We start from the raw sequence: 14,884 nt of genomic DNA on the forward strand, positions 1-14,884 counted from the left end.
ATAGGAAGGGAAACAAAGCAAAAATTTCAAAACGGGATTAGCACCCCAAATCAAAGTTTCAGATCTCAGGCCTTTAAGTTCTAAGTTTTCTCCAGATTCGAAGCAGGCCCTGTGTGTGTTTACAGAAGTAAACCAAAGGACAGTAGGAAACGGTGCCGAGGCAGCACCGCATCCTGTACAGAATGCACGCGTCAGGGCCAGACAGGCCAGAAGGGCCTGACCTTCTCAGTAGCTGAGGAAACCTCTTTCTGAGCTGCATTTTCCTCCTTTCCAAGATGCACAGAGGGGATCTACCCTGCTGATTAAAAGCAGCGATACAGGTCAAGTGCCACATCCAGAGAAGTTTGATAAGTTGTAGCCAGCATTATTTTTGCAGAAAGGCTGACCTTGATTACAAAAACAAGTCCTTTAAACAGCAGCCTCCAAGGCCGCTAAGGAGTGGGTTTCCATACTGCCTGCCCCCATCAGCTGTCAGAGAGCAGAGGGACAGGGAAGCTGCCAGGCTTTCAACACTAGGAGAAAATCTGAAACTGGACCTCCAGCAATTATCAATGCAAGTCAGGCTCATAAAGGCCAGGTGTGTCCACTGCAGGCACACCTGCAGAGGAAAGAAATGCTGTCTGGGACCTGGGCCTCTGCTACCAACCCCCACCGCTGCAGGATGGAGACTGAGACTTTTATATCCCCCGTAAATACTTCCCAGGGCCAGCCCTTATCTGATTACATGGCTCCTTTATCTCTCCATTATGCTTAACATTAGATGCACTTCCTCCCAGCCTCCTTGTTCCACTCTCCTCCACTTCACCAGACCTTGAGAGGGATTAACCAAGATCCCAGCCTCTCCAGCCCAACTCCCAGACGCCAGCTGAGCCAAATATAACACCAACTTCTCCCGGCAACCAGGCACACTCACTTTATTTTAATCACATCCCCCGCCCCCAGTCTTCCTCATGCTTATAGATTTATAAAGCCTCTTTGATTTCATAGAATTACATGTTTAAAATGTATGTGTGTAGAAAATACGTATGTCTAGTGATCTTTTTAAAAAGAATCGAGTGTGTTGAGAAGCCAAAGGTACTGGTCATATTCTATTAGTTAAATTGAGTAGTGGTTTTGTGGGTGTTCATTTTTTAAAGTATTAACTACTTAAGAATTTTTTAAAAGTGGATTGCTCTGGTTTTAGAAGTTTATATATTCTGAAGTTTATGGGCAAGGAAAGTTATACATAATGTAGTTTTATGCTCAGTGGTAGCATGATTTTCTGCTCTGTATAAGCCACTCAAGATAGAACACTTACTCTGCATGCCTAATGTCACAGGAAATAAGGCCTCTACAGTCACTACCAAAATATGCACCATTTGTATGCTTAGGTTAGGCTATCACAGAAAAGTGTTAGGAAAAGCCCACCAATGCCCATGGTAGAAAGACTCCATAGCAAAGATGCCCATCTGGCAGTGGCTAATTGTGGCAAAGGCACCAGCTCTCCTCTCAAACACTGATAAACGGCATTGTGAAGGAAAGAAGAAATTTTCTGGACATTAAACGTTTACTTCAAAAAGAGAACTGGTTTGCACGACATCAGACTTGGGAAGGGTGAAAAGTGGGCTAAGATCAGAGAGTAGAAGGTCACAGAGAGGAGCCCCACAGTTATTTACCATTAGTAAAATCAGCTACAAAATATACATTCGATGGATAGTCATCTTCAAAACTGCCCTACCTCAGTATCTGCTAGTAAAAGAAGCCATGTACTTGAACAGGTACTAACACCTAAATGTGAACTCACAGTGCCAGGGTACCATGCTAATGACCAGATTTACCAAGAAGAGAAAACAGGCTCTGCAGCCTAATTTTGTGTCCCTGCTGTTCCAAAATACTACAGCTAATCTTGCCCATGCAAATAACCCCCCCCCCAGGATTGCAACATAGCTTTGATATGTTTTATCTTCATTATCAATTTAGGTATTTTTTAATGGTGCAGAATTGAGTTTTTAGGAATGGAACTCCAATATAGAACATGGTGCCCAAGCTGTGTGTGTGTGGGAGGCAGCCCTTGCCTTACAATGAGTGGGGATGTAACCTTCATCCAGGAACAAATAAGGCTGAAAGCCAGTGGTCCTGATTACGTTGTGGGAGCTCCAGAAAGGGTGTGAATAGGTTTTCCTCCTTCACTCTGTGTTAAATTTGGAATCTGTGAGCAAAGCCAGCAGAAAATGTTTTAGGAATCCTTACTGTAGCCCTGCACCACAAGCCAGTATGTTCTGCTGTCCTGCAAGGTCACTAGTGCCCTCTGTGTCCTAATTCTAGCCTACCCTGGAGGGGGAGGTAAGGGGCATGTCCATCCTCATCCTCCCATGCCTCGGATAAGCCTGGCATCTTTGTTGTTCATGCTACCTAGCTACAATGAAGCATGTAAATAAACCTACTCGCCCACACATCATTTTCCAGTGCACATATTAAAAGGGGCCGTTTCCTCTATTACCATGAAAGACACTGGTAGCACAACTAATATTTGAAATATAGATGATTATTAAACTTAATAATTTATAAATCATTCTTCAGAACCAATCCTAGCAAGTAAAAGTTTATTAGACGTGGACCTCTAGCATTTTTATTTCCCTACTGAAATTTTAATATAAAAATAGTCCTTTTTTAATAAGCTGAGAACTTCTATTTTTATAAGCTAGCAATTCTGACTTAAAATATATGCCCATACCTTGTTTAACATATGCTGCTGATTTAGCAAGCTATGTGCCTCCATCCATAATATATATTTTTAAAAATCTCAATTCACTGTAAATGTACACATTTCCCAATCTCTGGGTGCTACCTTGCACCTTCAGGCCACCAGAGCCAGAGCAGAAGGTACACCCACATTCTGGAACATTCTCTTGCAAAGGGGTCGCAGCACCTGTGCTGCAGACGCCCTTGGGAGTGGAATGCATGCTCTGCCTGGCTGTCCCAAGGCAGGGGTGGGTACCAGGCAGTGTGCCGTTGAGTCTGTACTCTCCCTCTTTCTTTGCTGCTGTGTCCTGTGACCCATAATGGCCAAGAAAAGGAAATGAAGCAAAGACACAAAGGAACAAAGATCGGGGCTAGAAGTTAAACACGCAAGCTTGACAGAGGCTTAAAAGGCCTTTGAGGAAATAGTTGGGGAAATACCAGCAGGCAATTAGAGATCCTCTGACATCCCTGCAGCCAGGGAGCAATGACAGACAGTTCTCGTGGGCTTGGAAAACCCACTTGGGCAGATACAAGTCAGAGCTTCTGGCGCCACCCCTGCCGAGAGAGCCCCAATTCTGGGGGCAAATCTGCATGGAGTGAACCGAAGGTGGGGCGATGCCCATGGCATAGCAATGCCCACGCATACTGGAAGCTACCTCATAAAAGGCTGGTTTTGTGGTTTCCTTTGCAGCAAGGTTTACAAATTTGTATTACACTCACTCCACTGTACTACTGTGTTTGAAACACAATTTTTAATTTTGCCTCTAAGCATTTATCTCCTGCAATTTGAACAAGCATAAATCCTGCACAGGAAAACAGTGATTCAGCTGGATTCTACTGATATTGCTCTCATTTTTTGGATAAAAGTCTTAATAAAAAACCTTTTAATGTTACTTACTTTAATATATCAAACTGTCTGAAGGACAGACTATATAGTTAAAAAAAAAAAACAAAAACCAAAGCCAATAAACCTTTCCAACAACATTTAAATTCAGCACCTAAATCCAGAAACCACAAGAATACTGAATGTATCCATGATGACTGATCGCTTATATTTGGGGCACAATAAAGATAAAGGCATTAGGGCTGTTCTGCTCAGGCACAACCTAAAACTGTAACACAGGGCAGTTTTAAACATGGGCAATGAAGTGTTTGCTGAAGGAAACCTTAGTTTCAGCACCTGAAAAGGCAATTTTAGAAGTTGTATCTAAGGCAGATTTTAAAAAATAGTTCTTTAGCAACTCTCCCTGAGTCAACATAGCTTTCCTGTGCAAGTACCTCTTGAGGTGAATGACGCACCCAGCCAAGGAGAGCTGGGCTGAGGGCAAGCCTGGAGATGGTAGGACAGGCATGGTAGTCTGCTGATTACCATCGGTTAAACAGGGGTCCTCAAACTTTTTAAACAGGGGGCCAGTTCACTGTCCCTCAGACCGCTGGAGGGCCATTAGAGAGTGCAGCGCACATTCCACACATGCGTACTGTGGGCCCAGGAGAGTTGGGCCGCAAGCTACGCGTAGTTTGAGGACTCCTGGAAGAAGGTAACAACTTTTTCTTGAAATTTGAAAACTCTCTGCTATAATCCTAATAGCAGAAATTCTAATTTTCCAAGCCTGGGGCACCAGGGAGCCAGAGGCTACTAGGCATGTTTCCTGGCCAACCAGCTAGGACCTATGTATCAGTCAAGCATCTGTATAGCAGGTAAATGATCGTAAGAGAAGGCTCTGGAATGCATTTAAAATTATATCTGGGTTTTAAAACACTGACTCTAAGAAATTAAACTCATACTACCCTCCAACAACTCCTAAGATTTGAAAGTAAATGCAATACAATTTTAAAACATAAACTATTTCTAATTCCACTAAATTCAAAATAGTTAAAAAATTTTTTTTAGATTTTTTTTTTTTTAACCCAGCATCAAATGATTCTCTGCACTGTCCCAGGTGAGGATTATATGAACACAAGGTGGATAATTCAGATTTAGGCTCTTCCTTCCAAGGCAAATCACCTATACCAGATAAGGCTTCCAAACCCAACTGGCCATGTCCCCCTTTCTGCCTCCATTCCTCTCTCCTAAACCAGTTATATCCAGGAATCCTATCTGCTGTAGACTGTTACTAAAGGAACAAGATAAATATAGATATGTATATATGTGTTTTATTGTACTCTTAAATCTATTAAAAGCATTTTACATAACTTCTGTAATATTAACAAGAATATTTTAAGGTTAAATCATTTTTGGAAATTATGAGAAGTTTTTATCGTAATAGTTCATTAACATTCAAGCATCTACTGGAGGTAGTTCTGAGTTTTGGTCAAAAACCCCCAAAATGTAAGCAACTCTGACATGAGTAAACTTACTTAAAAAAAAAAAGAAAGTTATTTTATTTAAACCAAAAAAGAATGAATCCATTTCTTAGACTGAAATGATCTGTTTTACATGGCTGAGTTTCTGGGTGATTACACAGTGTGAAGTAGGGACAAGGGAGTCCTGGGAGGTGACAGGCCAAAGTCCGAATCTAGGTTTATGATTTTGCTTTTATTGTCTGTCTGCTTTACTGACCCTAAAGTTCAGGGGAGTTCATAATTAATTAAGATCAAAGGATTTCAAACTTAAAACAAACAAAATAACCCACCCCTAAAGAAATCTTTCTTCTACTTTTACTCTGAAAGCAATGATTTTCTGATTTTCTGTTTTACACACCCTTCCAAAACCAGTATTTACGACCCACATTTAGACCCCAAAGGCCAGAGAATGGAAATGTCAGATTACTAAACAAAATTAACTCTCACCACATTAAAGTGTTCATGTAATAGAAAAATTGGTACTTCAAAACACAAGTGGCAAAGGGAGTTGTTTAAAGTTAATAATCTCCAATTCAGGGCTTTAAACTACAGCCCTTGAACTTCTGTGCCTGACTTTTTCAGAGTATTTTTGCTTTCTTTCTCATTATTGGAGAAAACAAAGGAAGAGAGTACTTAATAATCCACATGCTGAAATGTTTAGTGAGAAACAAACAGATATCTGCAACTTATTCTGAAATGCATTAAAAAAAAGTGGACTCTTGGACAGAGATGGATGGATATATAGATATGTAGGTGTGTGATAAAGCATAATAGCAAAATGCTAGCTGCAGGTGGTGGGCATGTGGGTGTTGACTGTACATTTCTTTCTACTTTTCTGAACATTTGAAAACGTTGATAAGGAGGAAGAGTGAGAGAATCTATAGTGCTATATTTTAAACTGAGATCAATACTAAATCTATAAAGATGCTGATAATAGTATTCAAAAGTCTGGTTACTTCTCTTCCTTCGATTGAGGTCATAGTTTCCATTTTTTACCTGTTATATGCTCCATGAAAGCAAACCATGATCAAAAGGTCGGTAAATTACTTTACCACACTATGTTAATACCAAATTCTAAACCTACAAAATCCTTTACAAGCCAGCACTTAATAAGACCTGTTTTCAAACAAAAGAAGGTGATAATTTACCCCTGGGGAGGAAAGAAAGTCATGCTAGCATAAACTGACAGGGTTTTTAAGAGCCTCACTGTTGATATTCCCCAACTGACCCACTGGACTTGGGTGCCCTTTCAGGTGGCAAGAATTACTAATTTATTTAGTTCCTTTTTTCCTGGGATTCTGCCATCTCCCTTCTTAGAGATAGAAAGCTAACACACAAAAAAACAACACACACTGAAGGCATTTATTCCCCCTGGAAAATGTGGGACTGCTTCTTTGTTCCCCAAATGAAGAGTGGAATAGAGGTGTGCCTGAAGGTAAAATTTAGGTCTTCAAGTTAGTTAACACCTTTTAAGCTAGAAAGAATCTACCCTCACTCAGTCAGAGAAATTAAAATCCAGACTGCAGAAGGAACTTGTTCAAGGTCCCTGACATTAGGGACAAGTGAAGGACTAAGATCCAGTCTCTATAACCACCCCCTTCCCACACTTTTTTTCTTTTTAAAGGGCCCTGTGTTGCGGCAAAAGTTCCCATATCCGAGCTAGGTGTTTTGAAGCATATAAGAGAAGTTATTCTTATTGGTCCCTTAAAATTTAATGACTGTAAAAGGAATTATAAGGAGAAATGAAGAGGTATCACTGATAGCACAGCTATGTGAAAAAATGACAGAGCTGAAGAGGGGGGCAGGAAGGAAGTCCTATTCATCTTGGCAAAGTGTCGCACCAATAGAGCCAGTCTGTGTTTGGATCTGTCAGTATACCTAGTGCTGGAAGCCAGGAGACCTAACCTCTATCACGTAGCTCCTTCTCACAACAGGGCAAGATACCACAGATTCTACCATTGAGTGTCTCTCATATGTAAGGTGAGGTGAGGGGTAGGGTCCAAATGACTTTCGAAGTCCGTTTTCAACATTGGTCCCGTTGTAAACTTCGTGTTTTAAAAAATGGCCTTAGGCTGGGCGCGGTGGCTCACGCCTGTAATCCTAGCACTCTGGGAGGCCGAGGCGGGAGGATTGCTCAAGGTCAGGAGTTCAAAACCAGCCTGAGCAAGAGCGAGACCCCGTCTCTACTATAAATAGAAAGAAATTAATTGGCCAACTAATATATACATATAAAATTAGCCGGGCGTGGTGGCACATGCCTTGTAGTCCCAGCTACTCGGGAGGCTGAGGCAGGAGGATTGCTTGAGCCCAGGAGATTGAGGTTGCTGTGAGCTAGGCTGACCCCATGGCACTCACTCTAGCCTGCGCAACAAGCGAGACTCTGTCTCAAAAAAAAAAAAAAGAAAAAAAAGGCCTTAAAGTCCTTTAGCTATGGGAGAGGGCTTAGCAAACCTACACCACTAAAATATCCTACAAAAGCAGATCAGAAAACTTTCAGCAGGAAAATGTAACTGAAAACATCTTTTGAATAGAACTTGAGACCACAAAGACCTGAAACCACGTCAAACCAACAGATATGTTCTCTCAGTGCAAGTATTATGACGCAATTACAAAGTTCCCAGGAGTGAAACTGGCTTATCAAAGTATTTTGAAAAGCAAACAAATGAAGAAAATTGAGTTTTAATAAATTTAATAAGATCCTTTATAAAAAGAAAAAAATCAGGTACAACCTAATCATCTAGTTGAGTTTATGCATCCACAAATGTGAGATTCTCTTTAGCCCCATAGAAGAAAAATCCTATAACATATTAATGGAACAAATGCAAGCAAAAACGAAAAGAGAGATCTGCCCTTTTTCTTCCAAATAGTTCATTCTATCTGCCTTATGAGTAGACTCAAGACAAACTTACCAGTCCCGATCTTCACTACATTCACAGAAAAAAGGAGAAAGAGTTAGGAAAAGGTCACGTAGGTACTGTTTAACTTGAAAGTGAGGAGAGACATTTTTATAGATCTATGATAATGCAATTCAATGCACTTCAAGTTGCATGTTAGGTACAGGCTGTTTCATGTCACAAATAAGTCCTGGTTCAAAAGTTTTTTTGTCAATCAGTAGTTTGAAATTGGAATGTATTTTCCCTCCAGAAAAACATAAAATGGTGAGCAGTGGGATTCCCAATCCAGCCCATGAAAGCCTAATCAATTCATAAAATACTGTTATATCCCCAAATGTTTCCACTGCCCACTGACAGCCTCCTTAACAGAAGCCTCTTTTCCCACTGCCAGACGCAGCCGGCCAGTTCCACTCAGCTCTTGTGGGTTTTGGTTCAAGAGCCTTCCTATCTGGGTGTGAGGTGGGGGAGAGAAGGTAAGCAAGGAAGAATTCTTAAACTCCTGATTTAGCTTGATTTTGCAGGTCCCTGGAATTTGGCACTATTGGATCCTGAATGGCTCTAAAAAGAGCCAACCTGCTAATAAGGTTGAGAAATCTTTACACCTCAACAAGCATACAGACCAACAAAAAGCAAACACCTAAATACCCGAACTCAACCTCAAAATGACTTGTTTAAATGAAAAGTTATCAATGGTATCTGTGCTAATGCTGTGGTTTACAAATACTAGCTAAGTGTTTTTGGAGACTGTTTCTTTTTAGGGTCGGTGCTGATAAGCAATTAAAGCAAGGTGAGGCTCACAGGGTAACCATGCATGATGCAGTGGATTCCTGACTAGATGACTACATAGAGGGACAGGATTTGTTCTACGGTGGCAATTTCCTTCTGAGTTATAACAAAACAGAGCCATCCACTCAGTAGATGTACTTCCCTTAAGTTACTTTCCTGCCATAAAAGAACCAGGTGGTAAGAATAATGTATAGGTCAACTAGCCACCAAGCTTGCTCACAGTTTTAACGTGTTAAATATTTTTTCATGTATAAGGGAGTATTCTAGTCTGAAGAACTTGATTCAAAAAGAACCCGCAAGAACCATTAGAGCTAAGTCCTCCCAAAGTGCACTAGCTTGTGCAAGCACTAGAAGGCATTTTAGTTCAAGACTCACAAGCTTCACAGATATTAATCATTGAGATGGGTAGCTAAGCTGCTGAAGTCAGGCCTCCTGGCCATTACCAACACATTAGTAGCAGGGAACCCAACCAAGATTTAAGTCATACACATTCCGTGGTGGCTAAAGACCACTGCCTGAGACAGGACAACCAAGTGGCTGTTGCCAACTTCTTCCATCAGAGAGCTTCACTGACAGGTGGCAGCATGCCTGGCCAAACAGATGCAACTATACTACCCTGAAGCCATGCTGTTATAAATCCATCACTGTAGGCTGCCTTTTAGTATCAAAAGAAAGAATAAAAGGGCCCCCAGCTTAATGCTGGTAAGAGGAACAAGTCTCAGCTCATCTCATTCACTGGTGTGCTTCAGCCACCTCTCAAGACTAAGCTCACATAGTTTTGGTCCTCTACAAAAGTCACAAAGCCCCGAAGGCACCACGAATATGCCATCCCAACCAAAAATTGCTAAGTACTCTGTAATTTCCTACAGGGAGCAACTCAGTAAATGGAAGCTCTTGTGTAAACTGAAATAGCTAGATAAGTCTAAGGTGATATAACATGATTTTTCACACGTGATTATTCCTGTGAGTTTGCATATAGAGAATGAACCTTAACCCTTACTGGAAGGCAACTCCTAGCTCAAAAAACAATTTCACACCCATGTTCAATGCTGTCTATGTTCAATGCATTGTGTATTATTCACAATGGCCAAGAGGTGGGGACAACCTAACTGCCCATCCAGAGATGAATGGATAAACAAAATGTGGCACATATATACAATTAAATTATTCAGACTTAAAAATGAAATCTTATCATATGCTATAACATAGATGAATCCTGCAGATACTGGGCTAAGTGAAATAAGTCAGTCAGAAAAAGACAAATACTGCATGATTCATTTCACTTATACGAGGCATCTAAATGTGACTAGTCAAAGTCATAGAAACAGATAGTAGAATGGAGGTTGCCAGGGGCTTGGGGTAGTGGTGAAGTGGTGAGTTATTTAAATGTTAGAGTTTCTATTTTGCAGGATGAAAAAATTCTAGAGATCTGTTACACAACAAGGTAATTAACATGTCATTAACATTACTGTACCCTTAAAAATGGTTAAGATGACAAATTTTGCTTTTTATCACAAAAAAAGAATCTGAAAAACAAAGAGGGGCCACTTGAAATAGGTATACTAAAAGAAATTTAGAAATTTTGGGTTTAGCTAAGGAATATTTCTGCAGTCCTTAAGAAGGAAATAGTACCACTAAAAAAATTTAACTTTCCTCTAATTATAAAAGTAACATATGTCCCCATTGTGCAAAGTATACATATATATCACAACTAGCCTTTAATCTAATAGTCTTCTTATGAGGAACAATTAACAAATTTGCAAGATGATCTCAAGGGAACTAAAAAGGAAGATCTCATGCTTCAAATATAAATGTAAATGTTGGCTTTGCTTTGTTCCTTGGGGTACAAGGCAAATAACATATGAAAAACACAAACATTTCCTTTGGTATTGGTTTTACTGAGATAAAAATGGCCTTTCTTACAAAATCATTTCAAAGAAGAAAGTTAAACAGAAGAGATTTTTCCTAATTGTTAGCCCCAACAAATTCCCCTAATCTGTAGACAATTATATTCTAATAGAATGCTTACCATGTTTACAACACAAGTGACAGAATCTCCCAAAATATTTTTTATGATTAGTCCCCTTTTATTTCTTCTATTCTAACCTCAATTTTAAAGATTATTAAACATACACACAAAATCACAAGGATTTTCTAACAGTTCCATTTCTTCCGAATGGGGGTTAGTGATGTTTTTTAATATTACTCAAAGCAGAAAAAAGGGGCTGTTTTACTTTTCTTTGGAACAAGTTCCTGCCAGATTTTGCACACTGCAGTTCTTTGGTGATGTGATGAGAACACATGCCCACCCACAGACACTAATTTTGCTCTTCACCCTTCCTAAGCAGCCTTTCTGACACATGCTGTCTATGCTCCATTTAATGGAATTCAAGAGGCCCAAACAGAGGAGCCCCATGGGGCCACAGCAACAGCAAGCAGCCCATCTCCTCTACTGGATGGGTACAAGGAACATGTGTTTAAAACAAAACCACCAAAAAGCCAAACCTAGCTTGGACTTCTCCACTAAGAAAAATCTTTACAACTGAATGAATTAACACTGAAAACAAATCTGGAAAGAGATAGTATCTTGTTGCCATTCCTTGCACTCAGAACTCTATGAAGATGATGCAGCTAACTCCCTCAGCTGTTCTCACAATGTGCAGCAAAGAAGGTATCACTCTCATCCCAAGCCAAAAGCTCTTTCTAAGAGGGCTGAAGTGCCAGCCTGGTTCTGGAGCATTTGCTTTCTCTACGGTGATCATTAGTCATGAAGGAACCTTGGTGATTAAGAATCCAACTGGGAATGCATATGGCTTCCCTCAGTATCCCACATACATCTCAAGGAAATCTAGGCACAGTCAAGCCAACAAGCTGTCGGCAAACTTACACCTGGAAGGATGCTCAGGACTAATAAATGTTCACTTTGATTTGATAAGAGAGTGGTCATCCATCCCATTTATGTTTTCTTATGAGTGAGGTTTATGTCCTTAGAAGGCTGTTCCATGCTTGTCTCTGGCTTTTCTGAGCCACACAGGAAAGTTGCTATTTCTAGATAATGATACAAGTTTTACCTACAAGTGTTTTCAGGTCCACCCACCAGAATGACCATAAACTTCAGATGCAGGGGTGACAATGACACAGCAGACAGCAGACAACAGACAACAGGCAATGGGCTGGCCAAGCCTCCCACTAGGGGCGATCGCCATGGCCACACACCCATAAATCACACATCCATGCAGCAAGAACAGACTGCAGACTTAATAAACAGGTCTCTCCAAATACAGATAAGTGTTTTTAAATGTTGGTAGATGGTCTATAGTGATTTTATATAAACTTATTTTTATGAAACATTTACTGAATTCATAAAAGCTTTCAGTCTTTAGAATACAATTTTAATAGATGCTAAAAAGGGGAGAGGTCTTCAAGCCAGTAAAGATTGGGAAAAACAATATGTTCCACTAAAATATCTTGGATACTCTAACCTTTTAGGATTCAAATGCTCTCCCTGCCTGCCACTCTCCCCAAGAAACACAGCCAAAAAAAAAAAAAAAAGTCTTTTGTCCAAGGTTATGTCACTCGACTTGGCTCAGAAAACATGGCCACCAAAATAATCAAATGGATTTTTGAGTCGAACAGTTCTTTCTTGATTTTCATCCAAGAAGAGTTAGGTTCGGAAGAACCAAAAAAGAATAGCTTAAAGTTGCTTATACACATAGCAATTAGTGGCTCTGGATTATAGACTCCAGTAAATCTATGAATAAAAGAAAACTCAGGGAGGCATCTATCGCCGATAATGATAAATCCCCACTAGAGCGGGAGTTAAAACAAGGACAGGGCTGGGCCCAGATGGAAAGCATTTTTTAATTTAACACTACCCAGCACATTGCTCTGAACATAGGCAGTGTTGCACTCAATACCTATTGATTGTTTCCAAGTTGAATGATATGAGACCTCTGGTACTGGCCGTGGCTCTGTATTCCTTTGCCCTCAAAAGGGAAAGAAGGAATCTAAAAACTATGTGGTCACTCTGGTCTGATAGCTCATAGTGCTTAACAGCAAAGGGGCCCCTGAGGAGGGGCAGCCACAACCCTGCGAGTGATTACTATTGCCCAATCTCAATGGTCAGTGTGCTCTGTTTGTAATGCAACCAAAGCTAAAAGAAATCTATGGTGTTCTGGAAAGAATATGGACAGGACCTGAGCTAGTCTCAACAGTACAAATCACAGGAAGACAAGACATTTTCACAGAAACCACCAATAAATCAAATGTTTTTATAGCCCTGCATATAATCATTTTCTGTAGGCCTCAAGAAAAAAAAAATGATATAATGAAACCTAATGTTTTGGTGAAATCAGAGAAAATTAGGTATTCTGCCTTTAATTAGTTCACATTATTTTTCTGATAACTTCTGACAAAGCGAACCCTAAGTTGAGTGTGGTATTCACCAACACTGCAAGAGAGAACCCCATTTACTATAAGATTGCAAAATATAGGCTTTAGTTCAAGCTAAAATTTTTCAAGAAGCTTTCCTTCCACAACTTGGACTGAAAAAGGGTCCTCACTCTGTATCTGAAGTATTTTTTAATAACACCAAATGCTATTATTAAATATGTACCACATATGCATGTATACACATACACATATAAAAATAAGCACTACAGATGTGGGCAGGAAAATTCTTAGCAAAACCCCCACATATTTCAAATACTGTTCTTCCTCATTATTGTCCTCTACCATAATTAGCATGTTACAGCATAACAGGTGGCTTTCATTTATAGAATGCAAAATTAATGAAATTTGGAGATGGTCCTGTCTCCAAAAACAAATTGGGCATTCTAAATAAAGTGTACCCCTTAATCTACAAAACAAATAGAAACAAACCAAACTCCCTTCATGCTAGCCTTCCAAATTATATGAATTTCTGAATGTAGTTAAATAAGTAAATTGAATGCATTTACCGACAGCTTAACATTCATACACCTCAAGGAAAACAAGTCATGTTATGGGCCTTACAAGAAAGAGGAAGAGAAACAAAGACCGCCTATTTTCCCAGTTTGGCAACCCCAATCTGCTTCATGCTCTCTGAGTGGTAACAGGATTTACCGCCATAGACTGGGCTGCTCCACAAATGCTAAATCTTAGGCAAATTTGTGGGCAGTTGTGTTGTAGGTCCTGACCTAGCCATTCTGGACAGACAGACCAGGAAAACATAAATAGTACTGCTATAAACTAACTGTAGCATCTGTCCCTAACAAGCGGGACTCAAAAGTATTTTTTAAAAATATGAGGAGACACTGAATAGACTGTCAACACACATAGGAATGTTTAATATACTCACATAAATAAGATATGTACTTTAACTAGTCAGGCATTGTTTAAATTTAGTAAAGGAAGGGAGAGGGTCAGACAGGCAGACACAGCCTCCCAATTATGCAGAACGATCCTTCAGATCATGTGAAAGCTATAATTAAATGTTGCTACCAAGTCCCCATAACCCTTTCTCCTACCTAGATAAAGTTAATGCATCAATTCAGTGTGAGCAAATTGTGATTTGCAAAAAATAGCCATATTCACTCAGTAGGGGAATAAAGCTTTCTTGAATTAAGTTGCGGATCTGGGGGGGTAGAAAAAAAGCACAATACTGAAAGAAATCCAACGTGATACAATAGTTATTGTTAGACCACATCCTTCAGCTCACCTCTGCTTATTCAGTTTTTTAAAGCTCTAAGCTACGCACCCAAAAGGTATACCAGCTCTGCAAGCTGTTTCCTAGGCAGCATCTTTGAAATTCAGGAGTTAATAAAGGGATGGGATGGGTTAAAACATTTCTATCTGAATATCTAAGGAGAAATTGGTTTCAAAAGGGAGGATGTTAACAGACACAACAGTTTCTTAAAAAAAAAAAAAAAACAAAAAAAACAAAAGGGAGGATGAGTAGGTAAGAGCTCTGTGTCCATCAACAGACCAGTGGTTACCTATCAGTCCTTGCACATGGGCACACACACAAACACAAACACACACACTTCAGTTCTTTACAACTAGGATAATTTTTCTCCTTTAAAAAATGTTAAAAGCAAACACTGGAAAGGTTAGCAGAAAACAACGAGAAAATGAAGTTCATGTAAACAGTAAGCACATAC

At 39.9% G+C, this 14,884-nt stretch overlaps 1 protein-coding gene across 2 annotated transcripts in view; it reads right to left on the reverse strand.

The window, feature by feature from the left end:
- Nucleotides 1-14,884, reverse strand: part of SPRED2 (sprouty related EVH1 domain containing 2) — a 110,508-nt gene that overhangs the window by 37,367 nt on the left and 58,257 nt on the right. The gene's annotated exons all lie outside the window — the stretch shown is intronic.

Source organism: Microcebus murinus, chromosome 3 (assembly GCF_040939455.1).
Source record: "Microcebus murinus isolate Inina chromosome 3, M.murinus_Inina_mat1.0, whole genome shotgun sequence".
Taxonomy (NCBI): Eukaryota; Metazoa; Chordata; class Mammalia; order Primates; family Cheirogaleidae; genus Microcebus; species Microcebus murinus.